The 21845-nt window shown below is 42.4% G+C and overlaps 1 pseudogene; it reads left to right on the forward strand.

The window, feature by feature from the left end:
• The window catches only part of LOC147883582 (polyol transporter 5-like), a 42946-nt pseudogene extending 21557 nt beyond the window's left edge, over positions 1 to 21389 (forward strand).
• Positions 21390 to 21845: the final 456 nt, after the last annotated feature.

Genomic DNA, 21845 nt, shown 5'->3' on the forward strand with positions numbered 1-21845 from the left:
ACAATCTTATAAACTAATGATTTTACCTAACGATGACAAATCTCCCTTTTTATGCATGTTCTTGACGGTGAGCAAGACTAGGGAATTGAACAAAATGACCATGGCGAATGCACTATTGAAAAACTAGTTTCCCAACATGTAGCTTATCATAGTCCAGCTCATTAGATCGGAGTGATGATTAATTTCATGTTATCAAAGAGACAACTCACAATCTCATGCAAGAAATTTTTTATTCTTGTATTTTTTGGGATTCAATTTTTGAAAAGTGATAACCTAAGTCTAGGAAAATGATAAAATCATTACCCCTTATATTTACAAGGAGGATCAGGCTCGATGGACCTTGTGTTAGTCTCATCTCTAAAAAATTTATTTTTCTTTTTCTACCTCTCTTTAAAAATACTAAGTTGAAAAATTGAGTTTATATTATAAATTAGCATCAAGAAACATAAATAAAAGTATGAAGTAATCATGCTAATATATTCTTCACTATAGATAGTTTTAAGTATATATATGTATGTACCCTTGTGTGTGTGTGTTGCACATGTAATGATGATTTTCAATTTCTATTTAGCAATATTCAAAACATGTTATCTCCTTAAAGAATAGAGCAGGACACCATTCAAGTCTAGTATGAGGTCTCTACAATCTTCCTCCTTCAAAAGTCATGGGAAAATAAAAAATCTAGTCATGCGCTATGAGTTTGTACATTGTCATAATATAGGGTTGTCTATACCTTGAGGTAATTGAAATATATCTACTACTTATCAAATAAATCAAAAGAAATAAGGAAATTGAATTGAGAGTGTTGTGGTTCCACGTGGCAACGCATGTGAATGTCTCTCAAAGATTGTCCTCAAGTGAGAACTTGGGTCATGTAGGGGGAGTGGGGCCAAATCTTGGATCTTTAAGCTCATGGTTCTCCATGTCTACCCACTAGGATAGGAAAATCAAGGCAATGAAAAAGGCAAATCACCTTTCAGTTAAGCAAGATACAAAACCACATGTAAAAACACGTTGAATCTAGTATCGTTCCAATCATCCTACAAGCATTGCTAATTGGGCCACTAGGAGCCTCTAAAGGCAATATGTGATCATTTGCATGTCCGTTGTGCAACACTAATGAGGTCTATTTATACTCATTTTCTCTAGCCATGATCCATGTCCAAATGTAGATCTTTTTTAGTTGGATGCTAGTCTACAGACCCTTATGGATCTAGTGGGTCCATTGCACCACACCAATAAATTAATATGATTCTTGTGCCCTAGTATGAAACCATCTTGGTCATGGAACTTTGGGTGCTAGTTGAGTAGTTAGAACACAAGCTCCTCCTTGCATCAAGGGTGGCCCAAATAATCCCTATTAGAGGATGTCACCAAACTTGCATCAAGTTCCTCATTGAGGGGAAAACCCTCCCTATCAAAGGAGACTCTATGGTGGAGATCCAACGGTGTGAGGTTTGCCATTGTCTCTCAATCCATAGATGTTCTTGTGTGAAGTCCTTGTTGGAGCAAGAGTTTCTAGGTCCCTAAACATGGAGCAAGACCTTGTACCATATGATTCTCATAAATAAGGCTTCCATATTTAAGTCAATGATGCCTAATAATTCCTTTTTCATGGGGAAAATCACATTTTTCCAAGCAACCCTATCGATGCTATTTTTCAGCCTATTTGAACCTACCCACAAAAGGTTGTGCACAGGCACCTATGAAGTTCCCATGTTGTTGAGGGATGTCAGAGGAGTGTGAGAGACGAGGGAGGCAACCAACACAAGTCCAAGATCTCTATACAAACATACACCTCTCATGGAACATGGTGATAATGTTAATGTTACATAGACACCCTAATTAGGAGAACTCTAATCACAAAGTTCTCTTTACATATAACCTATGCCTTTAGGTACAATTCCCTTTATACCACTCTTTTGTACAATATATGCAATATATAATCTCAAAATCTCAAAACCCCCTCTTATTGCACATAGAAGATGAGGGTGGAGTAGAAAAGGAAAAATTGCATCAAGAATTAAATTGGCAATCTTTTTGGCAAAAAAATGGACAAACTAGGGGCAGCTTATCCATTTACTCTCCCTCTTAAGTTGCAAGAGGTTTAGGCAAATACTCAGACAACTATGGAAGTAGGAAGACTTGTTGAAGTAATGGTTTAATGAGTATGTCCATCACTTGCTCATAGGTGGGACAATAAACCAGACTAACATAAGGGTCTAGTTGAAAAATAAAACAAGCATTGCCCAAAATAAATAAATAAAAAGGAAGTATTTAGAAAATGTGTTATTATATTGTGACTATGCAATGTAAATGAAATGATGTATGTGGCATGATATGGTTGCAAGTTTCTAGAAGCTAGAGGTGTTACATGTCACTATATTAGGGTGTTGGAAGTGAGCTACCACGTGTCAAGCTAAAAGTACACTGGAATATGCCATGTGTCACTTTGTCTATTGGCCACTATTTGCCATTATCTATTCTTGTGTGCTAGTCACCGTCGCTGAGCTATCCTATTGCCTACATTGCTATAGGTTTTCTACTACATATGTTTGACTATTGCTTTGTGTGGCTATCTATGATACCACATGTCAATGTTGCGTCAAGATTTTCTTGGGTGTAGCCAATTATGGAACTATTTTCGGGGCCATTTTGGGACCGTGGCATGACGTGCTCTTGGGTGAGAATTTGAATTTGGGCTGGACCCACGCTCTCATAAAAAATTTTCTCGATATCATGATGCACCATTGGTGTAAAAATGAGACACAATCTATCATTTTGACCACCGTAGAGCTTGACACATGGCACCTTTGCCCTGCTTCACATTGTGCAATCACTGGCCTGACTACATCGTGCATCTTTGCACTGCTTCACGTAGTGTAGTCTCTGGCCTTGACCACCTATCATTGCATAGCCTTTTGCCATAGCTTTGCCACCTATCACTGAGTAGCATGTCCATGCAAATCATGAAAATGGGGATCTTCTTTTTACAGATATTCCCAATGCAATAGAAAAGTATGCTGCACAAATAAGGTGTCATGTTCTCTATCATCTAAAATGTAGAAATGGTATGTGTGTTGCATTGATCTAGACTCTTGTGAATCAGCAACAAGTAGATTGGCATCAGTCATAGAAGAATCAAGCAAATGAGTGTACGTGGTATGCACAAGGATTGTTATCTGCTGATTGTACAAGTGAGCACTTTGTATCTAATCTTATTCTTGAAATGAATAATTTTATACAAAATCTATGACAGAGACAATAATTCATGATTCTAGAATGCCCAAATTTGCACCGTGGTGGGATTTGGGCTTTTTGGGGTCCTGGCGACGTGCAAACACTTTTCCCTTCTGCACGACGGTGAAATTCATTTAGGATTTGACAGAAATGAACTCTTGATACCTAGAATTGGTGAAAATGATACTAAATTGGCTAGAAATCTATTAAATTAACACAATTAAAATGATGGAGAAATTATATCATCAATGACTTAAACAAAATACAATGGAATTCATGACGAGCAATGATAACTTAAAACAAATAATAAAGACATGTAGTCATGTATCCATTTAAATATATGTTTATATATACAAAAGGCCTCACAGGCTATCTTTCTTCTTGGCTAGTTCGAGTACATCGAGAATAGGGGACTTTGAATCCCCTAGTGGATTCCTAGATATAAATCTAGCTGCAAGAGCATTAACATCCTCCTCTCCTATTGCCAAAGACATAGCCGTTGCCGTCAATGCCCTGCCATGAATGTTCGATCCAAAGGCATTGATAACATCCAGGTGGTGTACCAAAATGACTTTGTCGGCATTTCGAGTAATGTTGGAGTATCTGATAGTGCGCGACAATGCCTTGCACTTTAGCAGCTTCGAAGGACCTCGAGGAGAAAATTTGCCGTGAAAGACCACGATATGCTCTGCGACTTTGCCAAGGTAATAGGCCAAAGAATGATCTCGCCCAAATGTGTTGCAAACATTACCCGTTGAGATGATAATTTATCAAGCTCGAACGCATCTACAACAATTCAACAAACATTAGAAGACTGACAAAACAAATTATACTGAAAGAACATCAAAATAAAAAATATTGTTCGAACTTACCACTATAGCATCGTCGGCTTCTATCCCTTCCTCATTTGTAATGTTAATGGAACTAGGTGCTGTGTGATGTTCCATTTGGGAGGTGGACGCTTTCTCCTGACCTGTGTTGGAGGTGGAAGGTTCTGCATGAGAGGGTTGTGCATTGTAAACGGACATGTGTGCATCCCTCATTGAAACCAGTGTCGTCAAGAGAAAGTCTTCCATTGTCTGGTCTTCAGTACCTAAAACCCAGGATCTTTGACACTTGTGTCAACATCGAACCCCGATAGGACTCCGAGTGCCTCATCCTCCCATAGTCCACAAAGAATCTCTATGTCATGGAGGAATACATACTCTTCTCCATTGATGATGAGGGGGGACAAGGACATAATTCTGAGTCTGGGTCAACGGTCTTCGATGCAGATTCTTGCTCTACTAGGGGCTCTTGAAGTAGGCTCAATGCTTGAGCTGCTTCCATCTCCTCTATTGGATCATCAAGACTCTCTTCCATGTACATGTTTGAGTGTAGTCTAGGGATGACCAGATCAGTAGTTCTAATAGAGGGGGTGCTAGATGATGAGGCTTCTTCCTCTAAATTTCCTTCTTGGAGAAGGAAGATGAATGTCATCTCCCATGAAATGAATTTGGTGCCTGTATTTCTTGTGATCCTTGCATCTAGGATGTCTTGAACTTTGACTGTCCTAAACCCTTCATCTGTAAGGTGGTCACAAAAGTGGGCCAAGCGCTTTAGAAACATGGGTTCCTCTACAAACAGATACTTTATGTAATCTATGGGAACCCATCTCTTTGAAGTGTGATCAAGTGTATAGGCAAAAATTTGACAAATTATCTTGCATGTAAAGGATGAGATTTGAGAAGTCATCCTTGGCTCACATATATGTGCCTAGGACATCTAGAGTCCTATCAAACACTAAAAATAGCTCTTCCTCACGATCTGCAAATGTAGTTCATGAGATGAAGTCATGGAATGTAGTTCTAGCTGAATCCATGGCAAATAGCAGTTGATGCAGGGAGGATGGGAGTTTCTATGGCTCTCTAAATGTGAAAGTGAGAATGTGATGTAAAAAGGGCTCTTACCCCTTAATATATCTCAAAACCCTAAAAATTAAAATTAATCATAAAATCCCCAAATTTTTTGAAAAACATTTACCACCATGAACTGAAAGGAGAAAACATTAAAAGAAATAACATTTTAATTTAATTGACCATCATCTTTTGAAGAAATAACTAGGATTTGGCAGACAAAAAATTAAATGCTACACTAGTCAAACACATTGTTAGCAATCTTGAAAGTTGCAGGAGGAATGAAATTGGCACTATGCATACACTTCTCCACATGGCGACTGATCTTACCACCATTTAAGGTAAAGTAGAAGGACTCTAACATGCCATCCTCCATGACCAATAGGTGTTCTCGCACGTCCCTTAGAGTCCATTGTGATGTGACATTCACATTCTTGACATCTTCCTCTTCAAAATCAATAGACAAACTTACCCCCGTATTGTCTTCATCATTAGAGTCTAGGGGAAACCACTGGCCATTTGTTTTCTTCCAGCACCTGTACTGAAAAGCTAAATACAACATTTGGCATGACAAATGGTATCTAATAACCACATTGTCTTTACATGCATGACATTGAAACACATCACCCTTTTGGTCACCTGACCTGGTTCCCCAATTCATCCCAAGTAAATCTTCAAAAGCGTTTTCATCTACACGCTTGTAGGACCACATAGTTTTTGTTCTATGCATATGTATATTCTGAAATAAAGAAGCAAAAATGTGCAGAGGCGTAAACCAAGATAACCTTGCCCATTTGGATCCAAATGTAAACTTCATGGCCATGCCCACATCCTTTGCAATCTTGTACGATGGCAATGTCCTCGAGTCCACATTGTTGCAATCCATGTCTTGAAGTTGTGGTGGTGCAATGGTTTGTAGACGGCCATAGCTTGATGATGTTGTTGGAGTGATGTATGTTGCATTATACCAATACACATTCTTCATTCGCAAGGAGGCCAACTTCTCCCCGGCATGCATTTGCTTACCTAAATCCTCATGAATCGTAATGAACTTGCCTATGAATGATTCAACTGGTTCCCACTCCTCGAGGTCCGAAGGGAAAACATCTGCCACCATGAATAAGAGCTCTTAGAAACCAAGCACAAAATTTACAAATGGACTCATTACACTTACAGGTGAAAAAGGTACATAGATAGAAAGGCTCACAGTGTGATGGTATCCTAGATTGATTGAATGATGGAGCAAGCCGCATATCTTTTCCCATGTAAACATGTTGCACTTTTGCGAGCCATCCTTTCTGCCCAAACTTGAACTTCAAGGCGTGCCCCTTCCACTCATGCAAGACGTCACCTCTCTTCCTCTTGGGAAGCTTATGTGGACCTTGGCTGATCCTTTCATCACTATCCAGTCATTTAAGCTGTAGGTGCAAGGGATCCACTCATCCAATGCATTTCTAGTGTTGTGGAAGACACAAGAGGTCACATCATTGCGTGGTCTTGTAGCCTTTCTCCTCACCATGCTTGCAGAGGTTGCAATAGCAAGAATGGGACGCCTACACAAGGCAATGCAGCTCCAATAGAGGCACAAAAGAGGGAGAAGGAGAGGGACAAGAGCAGCAGCAGTAGAGACACAGGAGAGGGAGAAGGAGAGGGATAGAGCAGCAGCAACAAAGGCACAGGAGAGGGAGAAGGAGAGGGACTGAGCAACAACAACGGAGGCATAGGAGAGGGAGAAGAAGAGGGATAGAGAAGCTCCAACAGAGGCACAGGAGAGGGAGAGGGGAGAGAGAGAGAGAGAGAGAGAGGAGCTGCAGCAAGCAGGCCAGAGTAGGAGGGAGCAGAGAAAGAGGTGGGAGAGGGAAAATGCATGGGATTTGGTTCAAATCTGAGTGATTTGGTAGGCTAGACCAAAACAGTGGGGGGGAGAGATCCTAGAAAGAGGGAGGGGAAAGAAAAATTCGCCACAAGGGCCCTACCATCCCATTGAAGGCAGTTTTGGGTTCATGTGGGGGAGGTGCACCTGGTAGGAGGGTCAAACATGGGTTAAGAGGGGAGGGATGGTTTGGGTGGTCCCTAGTGTAATTGGAGCAACCAATAGGGGCTCTCTGTAGGCCTGCCCACCCTCCACCTCAACATACCATTGCCCCACACCTTCTAGCACTCTCATTGGTACACCTCAAATCACTCTCTAATCCCTTGAAATTAGGAAACACTAATTGGAGGCCCTTTTGAGACCCCAATTCTCCCCTAATGATGGGCATCGATCCCCATAGAGAAATGCTCCAACGTGACCAGATCTCAAGTCATTGATAGCTTGCCAGGCTAAGTCAAAGTCTATGTGTGTTTTGGAACAACAACCATTCTTGTCTTTGACATTCTTCATGTACTGGGGCTTACAATGCTCAAGGATCCTCTGTAAAGTGTCTTCCATTGCCATTTTGATATTGTGCCATTGCTTTCCTAAACCTGGAATCTGTTCCTTGTGCCTTGACCAAGCTTTTTATCTTTTCTGTTTGTAGCCTTCTCTTGCAAGCCATGGTGGACTGCATGTTGCGACGCCATGGAAATGATCAGTCTAGAATAGACAGTCCAAAACAAAGAGATGTTAAATTACACGGTGCAGCATAACAAAAACTGAACAAAGAATAGAGAGTACATAGCAAACTAGAGATGAACAAAATTTTCCTTCAATACTGACGTAGTACAGATGATGGCTCCGTCCACCCGTGCGCTCCCACAATGGAGATTAGATGGCGATCTAGACAGATACTAGGTGAAGAGCTACTAGTTGGAAGATCTAATTTGGTATAATGGAGTGGGGAGGTTGCCTCTTTATAGCTATGAGTGCGGTAGTCAGATCAACATAGTCGGTGGAACCGACCAGTTAACCTAGTCAGTGAAACCGACCAATCAAACTAGTCGGTGGAGCCGACTAGTCATCCATGGAATATTCAAGGAATATTTCCTATACCATCTCCTCGGGGGTTCTTGCCCCTGAACCCCCACTAGGGGCCCCGCTGGCCCCCCTGGGACCTCCCAGCTAGGGGCCAGCTGGCCCCCAGGCCCCAACAAGAATAAGGGGCTCCCACACAATCACCTTTCTACCATCAACGGTCTCATTAATAGACCTCATCTGACATGCAAGTCAGGATCCATCCAGTGTCTTGGGCTCACACGTGGCTTTTCCTCATATGGGAACCTTACATCTTGAGCACCTTGGACCATTGGTGGTTACCAAGAGGGTGGGGCATTGAGCATATCTAACACCCCCCCTCAATGTCCACCTGTAGGTGAACTACCTTCTCGGCCCAATGCCGAGTCTCTGAAGATGACCCTGAAGTTGATCCTTCCCAAGTGCCTTGGTGAAGATATCTGCTCCATTTTGCTCTATTAATGGAGAGTAGACCAATTCCACTATCCTGTCCTCGATCAAATCATGCACATAGTGATACTGAATCTCTATATGTTTTGTGCGTGCATGAAACACTCAATTTTTAGCAATGGCCATGCAACTTTGATTGTCGTACCTCAGCACAGTTGCCTCATCCTCTTGCACTCCCATGTGCCATAAGGTCCTCCTCAGCCACACTGCTTCACATGCAGTAAAACATGCTACCTTGTACTTAGCCTCGATTGAAGACAATGCCATCGTTGGTTGTTTCTTATACTGATCCAAGAGAAGATATCTAAACCTAAAGAAAAACAATATCCAGAAACTCATTTCTTGGAATCAACATCTCTAGCCCAATCTGAGTCACAATGACCAGCCAAGGAAGTGCCCGTACCATAGGTGATGCCATAATCAAGAGTGCCCTTCACATACTTGAGCACCCACATCCCTGGCATTCCAATGATTCTCCCGAGGCTTATTGGAGAACCTGCTCAAAATGCCAACATTAAAACTGATATCCAGTCTGGTGTTGCACAAATAGATGAGACTACTGACCAACTTCCTGTACCTCCCGATGTATGCTGTTGGTGAGGCATCCTCCATAGACGGCCTCACATTTACCTCCATAGGTGTAGCTATCTCCGTGCACTCGAACATACCAAATGCCTTCAAGATCTCCCTTGCATATTTCTGTTGAGAGATGAAGATCTTGCTTGGCTCTTGTTAGACTTCAATCCCCAAACAGTAGTGCATCCTGTCATATCAAACTCTGTGCTCAATTCCTTTCTACTCTGCTAGATCGTGTCTTCATAGTCACCTATAATAAGGAGATCATCCACATATAGAACAATAATAGCATATTTCCCACCTTTCCTATACACATACAAGTTAGCATCTGAGGCACATCTTTTGAAGATTAATTTATGAAAGAATTTGTCTATCCGTTGTTGGTACCATGCTCTTGGGGTTTGTTTCAGCCCATACAGAGCCTTTTTTAGCTTACATACCTTGTTCTCAGAATGGGGGGCCTCAAACCCTAGTGGCTGAGCCACGTACACCTCCTCCTTGAGGTCACCATTCAAGAATGCTGATTTAACATCCATTTGATAAACTGGCCACTTTTTATGAGCAACCACCAATAGTACTATGCGAATAGTGGTCTTTCTGGTAGTCGCAGAGCGAAAGATTCCTAAAAATCAAACCCTTCAACCTGCGAAAATCCTTATGCAACCAATCTGGCTTTGTACTTTTCCAAAGTCCCATCGGCCTTATACTTTACCTTCCAAACCCACTTGGTGCCAATAACCCTTCTGTTAGGTGATTGATCTACCAGCTCCCAAGTTTCATTGTTCATGATGCTATCATATTCTACTTGCATAGCATTTTTCCAATCTCGGTCTACAATTGCTTCCTCCAAACTCACAGGCTCCTTAACTTCTGCAATAATCTTAGCCATCAAGGCCATATTGACTATGTGAGCAGAAGCCCTCCTTTGCTCCTTGATTCTCTGAGACCGCCCGCCTTGGTCCATCTGCATGCTGCTCAACAGACATAGGCATCTGGTTATCATGGTTGTAGAGGTGCCTTACCTACCGTGGCAATGGCTTTTCTGATGGTGTAACAATAGGTTGGTGACATATACCTTCATCATCTGATATTTCCTCCTCCTTTATAGCTCCTTGTTGAGAGTTCACGCTCAACATCATGTGATCACGTGTGCATAGCACCATCATGTGATCATATGTGCATAGCACTAACCTTATAGAGTACTATAAAGGAAAGGGGTAGATGCCCTAACCCTAACCCTAAATGGGTTTGTATATATTCTATTTTTTCAACTAAATCTAGTGTACAGTTAGTCATTTGTCGTGTACTCTCTAGCTGTGCCCTCTCTCCTCATCTCCACTCTTCTCCTCTCCCCTCTTCATATTTTGTCATGGTATTAGAGCTCCCTTGCCTTCCACTGAGGCATTGTGCTTCTTGAGAGAGTGTGAGAGACTGAGAGTTCATTCATCAAGTGAGCTTCTTTTCGTCGAGAGAATTCCCGTCCATTGAGAGAGATTTTCGTTCATTCTTCTCGTGAGAGAGAGAGACTTTGGATCTATTCTGATAGAGAGAGGAAGCCCTTCAACTTGGCTCCTGTGAGCATCCAAAGAGCTTCAAGGAGCTTCAACGCAAAGCAACTTCGTAAATAGTTCTCATCCATCCAAAACTGCAAGCGAAAAAGAAGGGAGATAGACCCGAGTGACGGCCGAAGCAACATTTGCCACAACTATGCCACAGAGCTTCCTCAAGCTGCCATCAACTCTTGTGCCATCTTATGTGAGCTCCTCCTCGGCAAGGGCTCCTACAGCTCTCCAACTATAACCAGCTGCATCGACTATAATGGCAACCACCCTACGGTTGTAGCGAGCTCAACGGCAGCACACATCTCAGCTCCTGCAACAAGCGCCACCAATCGAGCATCCAACTTCAACTAACGGAATCTCCTTGGCGGCTGCATTCTTGCAAGCTACCTCTCTGCTCCATCAAAGAGGGAGACTCAGACTCAAACTCCACTCAGAGGCGACTTCAACAAACTGATAGGACTCCCCGCAGCCTCCTTCAATGACCTCTGAGGCGGTGCATCAACAACTGCAGCAAAGCCTTTATGGCTCAAGCGATGGACACCTTGTTGCAAAGGCCCCTGCGACAATGCTCTAGCACTCCAGCGCTATTCAACAAGAGCCTAAGCTCTCTGGCTGCACGCATCTCCACGACATCCTTAGCTCTCTATCCGACTGCAACGCCAACGACCAACAAGCAAAAGCCCTTCTCAAAGGCTAGTGTACCGGAAGCTCCAAAGCTCCTTCAACGAGCTTCTACAATGGCCCTCCACGACGAGCTCCTACTCATCTGCCAGCAACGATTGCCATCCGCTAACCAGCTCGATGCTAACGAGACTACAACTCAGACAACCAATGCCTTCTCCACACCAAACCGGCCTCACGGCAGCCTCCAAGCTTCCACAAGTCGACGAGAGAGATGACGGAATTGGCATCATCGATGGAATCTTGAAGATTTTTTCAGTCCTATCTCTACATGACATGTGGCACCCATAGAAACCAAACATGTGGCACCTTATCTCCACTGCCACATCATAACCTTATCCACAGAGCCACATCATCACTACCACATCAATAGGCCACGTCATCCTACTAGCTCATCAACCATGTCATCACTGACACATCAGTAGTGCCATGTCACCTGCCACATCATTAGTGCCATGTCATCTGCCACATTAGCATTACCACGTCATCTGCTAACATCATCATCTGTGCCACTTCAACATTGCCACCTCAGCTGTCCAGTCAGCACTGCCCTCTGCAAGCACACATAGTGCTCCATAGTCACTTCATGTGACCACTCCTACCACCTCAACACAAGGATCCACTGGCACACCTCTTGCTAGGCACAGTGCCACATCATCATTGCATGTGACCCACAGTGACACATCATCATTGAGCACATTTATACTCCTTTTTCCCCTCCACCTAGATCAAGTCGTATCTCTTGATCCAGGAAGAATTTGAGGGCACTCCAAAAAGAAAAGTCGCTCGATTTTTCATGCTCTACGCACTCATCACATCACATGCACATTTTGATGCAAGTTACACTCACATTTGAGCCTCACTGACAAAACCACTTCCTTCACACACATTCGCCTCTACATCGATGCATCTGACCCAGCACTAAAAAAGAACAATTGTTCTTTGATCGATTGACGGTTGGTATAGATGTAGATCAAAGTAGACTAGATTGCCATAGAGGGGACGCTTTAAATTTCCCCAAGTTGCCAATCTAAGCCATGCCCGAAATTCTCGACTAGTACTGCTACTCGGAGTCAGTCCATACGCTCACATACGGTTTCGAATCATTACATTACCTGAAACCTTACGTTCATCAGTTCAGTGAGAGTAGACTTCAGAGAGTACCGAGGCATTGCAAATTGTTTTAGTGGGCAGATAGCACTTGATTTCACACACACATGCCACCATTGTAAAGCCTATTCGGCTATCTCACGGCATCGTGCACATCATTTCAGCCTCGTAAAGCCTCTTGGCTATTCTCGGCATCATTGCCACAAGCCTTGTAATACAAATCAGATTTTATATATTGCAGTTCTATCTTCACCAACGGTTCAAAGATTTCACTTGGTACAGTCAGTGTACTTGCAGTTGATTCATACAGAGATTTTCACGACACTTTTTTAGTACATTTCTTGCACCATGTCTATGATTAGCAACCTTAATTTGGAGGCATCTACTAAGTTAGACAACTCCAATTACGGTACATGGAAATACCGAATGGAGACCATTCTTGTACTTCAGGACAAATGGAAGTATGTCGATGGGTCTACACCTAGACCAGGGGACGAGCATTTTTTGAGCAAAATCTTCCGAACGTCCAAGCGAAGGAAAAAAAAAGCTTCCAACTATGCATAAGTATGGCAAAAATCGATCAGAAGAAAACATAGTTTCACTTAGAAATATGCAAAGTATTATAGCAATGCCTATTTTATACAAAAATCTTTAGGTGAATCTTTAGGAATGGTGAGAGCATAATGGGATGGCTTTTGAAGAAACCCACATGTAGAGTAGACTTCTCTATGAAAATTCCCTTATGATCCTTCCTATAACTTTTACTTACTAGGGGGTGACATTAAAAACCCTCTCTCAACCTATCTTCATGAAAGGGTTTCTTCAAAGAAAACTCATTGAAGCAATCCATCCAGGCAGTTTCGCCAACGAAACCCCTTTGAAGCAGGTCTCCCAAGGTAGTTTCGCTAGCGAAAGTACCTTGGATAACACTTTTAAAAGTGACATAACTTTCATATCCAATGTCCAAATATAGTCATTCAACCACTCAAATTGATCGGAACACCCCATTTGAGCAAATCAATGGAGTTATATTTTGGAAAATCTTGCATATATAGTATTAAATATTACTTGTATTTTATGAGAGTGATATATAAGCCCAAGTTAATACTTATTTATAGTAATTTAAACTTCTTTAGAAACATGTCCATAAATATCTTGTTATTTATGCTATAAAAATACTAAAAAGATATTGACATATGATATAAATGTGTTAATAAGTAAATATATATACATAGTATTATTACATTGAGAGTGATTATGAGGGATGTTTCTTAAAGGAATCAACACTTTTTTAAGGTAATAACAAAGGTACAAAGGGATGTCTCTAAATAAGAAAATTATGTTGTCTAAAAATGAATGAGTGACTAGTCTGTATATTTTTATGATAAAGGGATCTAGTTCTAATGAAAATAAAAGTGTAAAAACCATGTTTCCTAAAGAAATATATTTTTTTAAATCTCTTGAAAAATATGCTCGGATAAACCTGCTCATAGGTTTTTGCTCGTAAAATCGACGCATCCCCTAGACCATTGGTTGATCCAACCACAAGTAGCTCTACTCCATCTGTTGTCACATCACCAATAGCAGGATCTACATCTACACAAATAGTTTTTGCACTAGAAGCAGATCCTGCCATTGCCCGAGCTGAGGCAGAATGGGATAAGAAAGATAAGTACGCCTATCATCTGATCAAGCGGAATGTGCAAGATGTCATGCTAGGACAGCTCAGCACAATCAAGACATCAAAAGAAGCATGGGATATGTTTGCAGCTCTCTATGAGTCGAAGAACACATCTAGGATTCTCACACTGAGAAACCAAATCAACTAGAGCTTCCGCAACAGCAGTGAAACCGGTCATGCTTATGTACTCTGCATAAAAGACTACAACAATCAACTTGCAGCAGCAGGAGAGGCTATGAACCCCGCAGAAATGGTTCAAGTAATCCTGAATGGACTAGGGGAGGGATATGAGAATCTAGTCCAGAGTATTGCCATCCAACGGTGAATTCTGACACTGGAAGAACTTCAGTCAATCCTTCTTGGTGAAGAACTCAAGACTCAGGCAATTCAAGCATGTAAAGGTCATTCTAATGATCAGGCATTCACAGCTTCAGACAGAAGAAGAGGTAGAGGTAGAGGCAGAGGTAGATCATATCAAAAAAGTGGTCATCATCAGCAAAATCAGAATCAGCATTAGCATCATTCTCAGCAACATCAGAATCAGCAAAGAGGAAATCATTCCAATAGAGAAAGATTTCAAGGATGAGGGAATGCATCCACCAATGTGTCAAACATTCAGCGCAACTCTATCCATAGAAGACTACAGTAGTAGGTACGTATGTCCACATCACGGGATTCTTGAAAGTGCATTGTAAAGCTCTTGTTTTGTCATTGATGCTTGGTGGACCTCTTTGTGATTTTCAGCATCTAGACCCAAGTACTGCAATAGTATGTAGTAAATGTGCTTGCAAGGAATGTAACGATCCAATCTTCCAGACCTAAATAGGAAGTCTTCGCAAGTGCAAGATGGAAAAACAGATATGGTCACTATATATTGAAGCCCCCTCATGCGAGACCTAGTTGTACCAACAATAAACTCCACGTGCTCCTTAGGCTCCACCTCATTCACATGAAGCACCTCACATTCCATAACCCTTGCTGAATCCATCCTTGCCTACATATCTTTACTTCATTTTTTTCTAAAGACAACTTTGTGGCCCTCTCGAAATTCAGGCCTCGCTTGATTCTCCAAACGTTTTTTATGGCCCTGCTCAAATTTCCTTGAACCTTTTTGAAGTGGTTCTTCCAGAACAAATCCTCCTTCTATAAGAATATGCAACTCTTCCAAGCTGATATTAGTTCCTTTAGCAACCTTCCACTTTGTTGGCGCTGGTTCTTGCAACGCCTCAATTGTTGTTGTTGGATTCCAAGAGTGATCCACGCTATCCCCATAGAACTGAAGGTGCAAGGACTCCCAAAGCTCCTTTTCTTCCCTTTGAGTCAATTAACTTGTTACACTTCCCTCCCTTCAATGTAGATACCCTTGGCAACAGACTTGACTCCCTGCCTGCGTATGTCGAATCGCCCACTTTGTCTGATGTATTTGCACCTCTGCCACACCTTGTTCACAACCATCAAGATTGTTATTGTCAATCACAACTGAACCTGAATGTCTTTTTCTTAGCACTGGTGTGCTAACTGTTTGATACTCAGGTCTGTGGGAGTCATCTTTATGGATTGCAAGGGACATGGATTTTGGTCTTTTCTTCTGTATTGTTCTAATATCTCCAAGATCAATCCCACCTTTGTGTGCCACTCCATGTTCTGTAGCCACATCATTTGTAAGGTCAATGAAATTTCTTTTCGAATAGGATTTTTTACTCCACATAGATTCTCTTCTTCTCAGTTTTTGCACTGTTGGACCTTCACCAATATGTTTGCCTCTCATGTAGGATCCTTGTTTACTACTTTGCAAGATTGCTACAGTCATGTCAGTGATGCATGCATCATACGACACATACTTGACGCCATTGTTTGTGCTCAACCAACTAACATGGATTGATTCAGATAGGTTAGTCCTAGGAACAAGGTAACGTTCTTCAGCCTCCATCTCCTACACAAGAATAAGAAATCAACTTTGGTAAGGAGGAAGCAGTGATGCAAGATTTTAATGGATTAAAAATGTTAAAATTTTCAAGTCACTCACTTTCAAAATGTATTCTCCCCAGTGGTAAACTCTTGAGTGCCACCACATAAGCCATGTCTGAATAAAGTGGATGTTGCCCTCGATTGCATGACCATTTTCAAGCCATTCACACAATGATTTGAATGCATGCATGGCAGCCTCCTTGGTTGGAGAATTCTTCCATTGTCTACATCTCATCTTGAACTCCTCTTGGTCATGAGGTGGGATGCATTTTGTAGCATGCTTATGAAGATTATCTTCCCAATGCCATAAACAAGTGCGCTCCTTTCCCATCATCACATTCTCTGGGCCCCCATTAAAGACAATCCTAACAGCCCTCCAATTTGCCTGAGCTTCATTGCCCATGAAACCATGAAAGTGTGCTTTATGAAAACCCTCTTTCCCCATGACTTGGTTCAACAATTCCCAAAAAATCACCTGACTCTCCGTGTCCTCACCTTTGAAATCCCCAATGGCTATTGTTTGGAGTTCTTGAAGATGAGGGTTGTAAACATGACAAGCCATGGTTGACCAACCTTGAATCCTCTTCACATGATCAAAGCAAACCCAGCACTGCCCAAGCTCTCCATTGGGTCGCATCTTGTTGACTAGGTCCACACTAGAACCAAGACCCTTTGTAGACATCTTGAAAATGTGGCATCTATTGAAGGATGAAAAATATAACTGTCTTGGGAAAACTATACTTTGGATGTATTTGTATCTACTCCTTGACTTCAATTCCAAATACTATCAAGGCTTTGTTCACCTTCACCCTTTTGTTCATCCACATCCTTCTTCCATCTAGACACCCTACACACAGGCACAAAACTGAACTCGTTAAAATCAAAGGTAGGAACTGTGCATTCAAGAACAAGAGTAATGAAAAAGTACTAAACACCTCACCTCTTATTGTCAAGCAAAGGCTCCATCTTTTTTAGCAACGAATCCAGTTCAGTGTCAGTCAAAGGATTGGATTGATCATTGTTTGGAATGATAGCTTCCAACACCATCTCTTCCTCCACCATTTTTTGCAAAGCCTTAGGCCTAGAAGGATGCTTACTTTCCACCATTTTAGAAACCTTTCCTTTCAACTCATCCAACTCACTCCTAGATGATCCCTCTGCCACCACATGCATATGAAAACCAATGTGAATCGCACATCTACTCACTGGATGCTCCATGGTATCTCTTGGAAGACATATGTACAATTTGCAAGGACAACTGGCAATGCAAAGTGGACTAGTCTTGCAATGATAGCATTTGAGAGTACCACCTGTGACTTGGTAGATCTCTAAAATCTCTATTAATCGTCCCTTCCAATGACTCATTTCTAACACCTGATCTCAGAAAGAAAGGACACATCTCACTATCACATTGCAATTGACCTCCTGCACATTTCCTCAATCTAACTATCCCATTAAAGCTAGCAATATTTGTTGTAACATCCTCACTCCAGACATGACCATCAAACTTGTTTTCCAATCCTACTGTCTTTTGCTCCTGGAATGTTGGAGGCAGCTCGAACAGAATATTTCCATCATATGACTTAGGTAGCTCCTTGACAAATTTAATTGAAGAGACCATTTGGAAAGAAATAAAAAGAGAATTAGAAGGTGGCAAATTACGTAACAAATCAACGACACCGTGGAATGGCTTATCTTTGTCTCTTTCTGTTGAAGGCAATCTATCCCCAGTCACAATGAACTTATTCCCGAATTGAATGTCCAAGGTATATTCCCTCCCATCTCCTCTCATTGCAAATGGCACTTCAAACACAACCTCTTGCTGTGACACATCCATACACTGGTGAATCTTGATGGTAGAAGAAATCAAACTGAAGACCGAAACTATTTCATTCTCCTCAAGCATGCACACACCATTTTGAGCAACCTTTTGTAGTAACAAAACACCATTCTCGTCATGAAGCATAGAACTACTCTCCATTTCCATCAGAAAGCTTTTAAACAAGGATAAATGCTTTTCCTTTTACAAAAAAAGCTTCAAAATTCGTGAAAGCAATTGTAGTAGACTGTAGAAGTCAGGAAGTATCTATCGTCCGATGCCCCATAAATAATGCCGAAAAAGAAAGGGAAAGTTTTTGAAGGTGGAGATACCTCACATGCGAGGGAAGTTCAATGGTGTCAAAGCAAAAGAACAAGAACGATCGGAGCTCACAAAAGTAAGTGGTCGAGGTAGTATTGAACGTGAAACACGCACCTCAAATTCTATGTGGAGTTACCCAAGAAAAAACGATGGTTGAAGTTAAACATGAAGGCAGGTGCGAACAGAGCTATGAAACTTGGAGACAAGTGCTAGGGTAGTGATTCAGTATGATGACAATTCTTAAATTGCATGGCACTCATGAAAGGTGTTGGTATAGTTATAAATGCCATGAAAGGTGGTGGCGTAGTAAAAGGTGGTGGAGCAGTGATATAGTAACACGATCTTGAAAAGTGTGTGCCACCAATGAAAGGATGGAATATAATTTTAAATGCATGTATTCTTCTAAATTTTAAGGGGGTGATTGAAAAACATATTATAATGCATGTCTTGCAAAAGATAGATGACAATGTGAAAGATTGATCACATACATCTGCATAACTACTAAGGAATATCTAGCTAATGATGTAGAAAATGTTATTTTTTAAATCTATCAACTTTGCATTTAAATAAAATTGACTCAAAACTTAGTATATGCCTTGCGTTGTTTTTGTTTAAATATTATATTTTGATATCATAAATGTTTTATTTCAAATTATGAAAAAAAAATATAAATTTCATTTACATTGATAATTAATCCAAGACAATTGTAAAATTTTGTATAAATCATTTTTCAGAGTGAGAAAGATAACGTTCCAATCATGCATGTGACTACAATGTCCATGCTCGAGCACTGGATTTGAAACCATTAACCTTGAGAAACGCCCATTTTTGTACATATGATGGAGTGGACATGCATTTACTCGACCTCTACCATTCGATATCTTCACGCCAAAGCTACGACAAGTGGTCTTCTACTGCAGCAAATAGTCTCTAAGCGCAGCTCTGCACTCTCATCAAACTCTAGCCATCCATTTTATGAGCGAAATTAGCCGTATCCAAGATGTTTGCACTATCCAAAAAACAGTGTTGTGTGTAAGAGCCTCTCTGGCCTACTGTTGACGGTCCTCTCGCAGGCTCGTAACTTTTTCTACGCCGGCTTCTTCCTACTTCCTTGGCTTTGCTTCGTGAACTGCTTCTACTTTTGGCCCGTGCTTCAGATCTTGTCCTCAGATCTTGTAAGCTCACTTCCGCTTTGCTTCATGAAAGAGTGCCAAGTAGAGTTGAGGGCATGATGATTCATAGAGAGACTACTATGAAAAGCTCATAACTGAGAGGGGAGGTGGGAAGCACTTACAAGGAGAGGCTGCTACGAAAAGCTCTAACTGCGAGGGGAGGGACGAAGAGCTTACAAAGAGCTTGAACGCAGGGCTCTCTGCATCGTCTCCTTCCTTGTCATCATGTGAGTCATCTTGGCATTGTTTCTCTGTGTTGAAGATTGGCTAGACAGGAATCAGGGTAATTTTCGAGTGCACATTCAACTGGGCTGACTGCTTTCGCAGTATCGCAAAGCTTGGGGGTGTTTCTTTCAAGGTCTCCCGGCATATTCGGGCCTGCATTTCGACTGCTACTCTGCAGTTGGAAGAAGGCCGTGTTGAAATCTGCTGCCAGGAAGGTAAACGCGCATTTGCGTTGTGGGCTCCAACGGTCCGTAGCTCTGTTAATTTGACGAAGTAGAATCGAATTATCTGAACGAGGACTTCCTTTTGATGTTTAGGAGGGTGGCGGGCTAACGGTGCTTGTGACATCCAACAGTGGATTCATCCAACAGAGGAGAAAGATGATCTGCTGGGATGATCTTCTTTAAGTCTTCACTGAAAGGATGACGCCTCTGTGGAGCTGGAATCTACGGCTCTAGCACAGCAGAGCTATGGCTTTTGCTGTCAGATCTCTCCATCCCCTTCCTTTGTGTTTCTCTCTCTCACATCTTGTGATTGACCTGAGGAGGTGAATCATCTTCCTGATCAGTTTGTTTGGAGCTCCAAATCTACATCTGCTGAGGAGGTGAATGATCTTCTTGATCAGAGTTTGAAAGGGCAGCTCCAAATCTACATCTCTCGTAGAGCACAACTATGGCTTTTGGAGCTCCAAATCTGCATCTCTAGCAAAGCTTAGAGCTATGGCTTTTGAAGCTCTGTCTGTTACGATCAACCTGAGCAGGTGAAATCATTTTCTCACTCCAAGTTGGAGGCTCTTGGAGATGGAATCTACCATCACTAGCAGAGCAGAGCTTCTGGTTTTTTGTCGTCAGATCTCTCTCTCAATCCCTCGGTTTCTACATCACTGTACAGAGAGCAGAGCTGTGGGTTTTGCTGTCATCTCTCTCTCTCTCTTCCCCTTCCCTTTGCCTTGCTGTCTCTCTCTTTCTTTGTGTCCCTCTGGGGGGTTCTCTCAAGAATGCAGGAATCTATTCGGGCAGGCCTCGAGCCTTCAATCAAGGAGACAGAGAAAGGGACGGGGGGGCTGGCAAGGGACGCACACAAGTGGCAGAGTGGGGGAGAGAGAGTATGGCTATGAAGTCTGGACTGAGGAGCGTGCAACAGGCGAGCTGAGAGAGAAAGTCTATTGGCTACGGACTCTCTGTGAAGTTTAGCTATGGTCGAAAGGAGCAACACCCACACATATCTTTGGAGGCATGTGCAATATGCAAGATTGGCAGTTGGTTTCGAAGAGCTTGAACGCAAAGGTCTTTGTCCAAGGAGTTTGACATGCATCTCCCCCTATTCCGCCGGCGGAATAGGGGGAGATGCATGTCAAACTCCTTTGAGGAGTCACGACCTTTGCGGGACCAAAGACCTTTGCGGGCCGGGTTGGAGGAGAGGAGGGTGATGCTTGTTAGCGAGAGTGAGGGATGTTCGATCTGCAGCAGGAAAAGATTTCTTGCAAAGCTTCGATCTGCAGCTGGAAACCGAGCTTGCAAAAGATCCTGAAGAATACATACTTTCTTGTAGGTGGTGCCATCCTCTTCGACGATCCAGCCCACTTCCTGGCACAAGGCCTTGAGGACCTCGTTGTTGTCGCAGGGAATCCCAGTACTCAACGTGATAGGCAAGAACAACGGCAGACACATCCTTCGCCACTTCGGAGGCGTGGCCTTGCCCGAGCTTGGAAACGAGCAGATCAGCAGGGGGACAAGAGCTGCACCCTTGAGCGGTGAAAAGCTCCAGCAGCAGGTGGCTCAAGCCCGCGCTCTTCCCTGATGTGATGGTCATCGGCTTCGAATCGTCACTTGGCTTGGAATCTGTGGCCTTGGCAGCATGAACTGACCTTGCTGGCCTTCTCAGGAGATGCGGCACCGGAAAAGCAACAGCAGAGGCGCGACATCATAAGCTTCCGAAAACAAATCAGGTCTTTGTGCAGATGCCACTAAGCTCGACAAGGGGAGCGACAAAGCGATGTCGGAAAGAGGGACTAAAAGTCGAAGCAGAGATGAAGCAAGAGGTAGATCTATCCTCTTGTTAATCCCGAACTGGCGGAGGCCAGCGAAGATACCTTGTTGACTCCTAGTGATGGCCTGGAGCTGCTTCAAGCTTCTCCAACATCTTTTGTTGCAGTCTTTCGTTTGTTGTCGCAGTCTTTTGTTCTAGCCACCCTCTCTGGCGAGGTCTTTTTG

This window comes from Dipteris shenzhenensis, chromosome 28 (genome assembly GCF_047967505.1).
Source record: "Dipteris shenzhenensis isolate YYH24624 ecotype China chromosome 28, Dip_SZ_1.0, whole genome shotgun sequence".
NCBI classification, from domain to species: Eukaryota; Viridiplantae; Streptophyta; class Polypodiopsida; order Gleicheniales; family Dipteridaceae; genus Dipteris; species Dipteris shenzhenensis.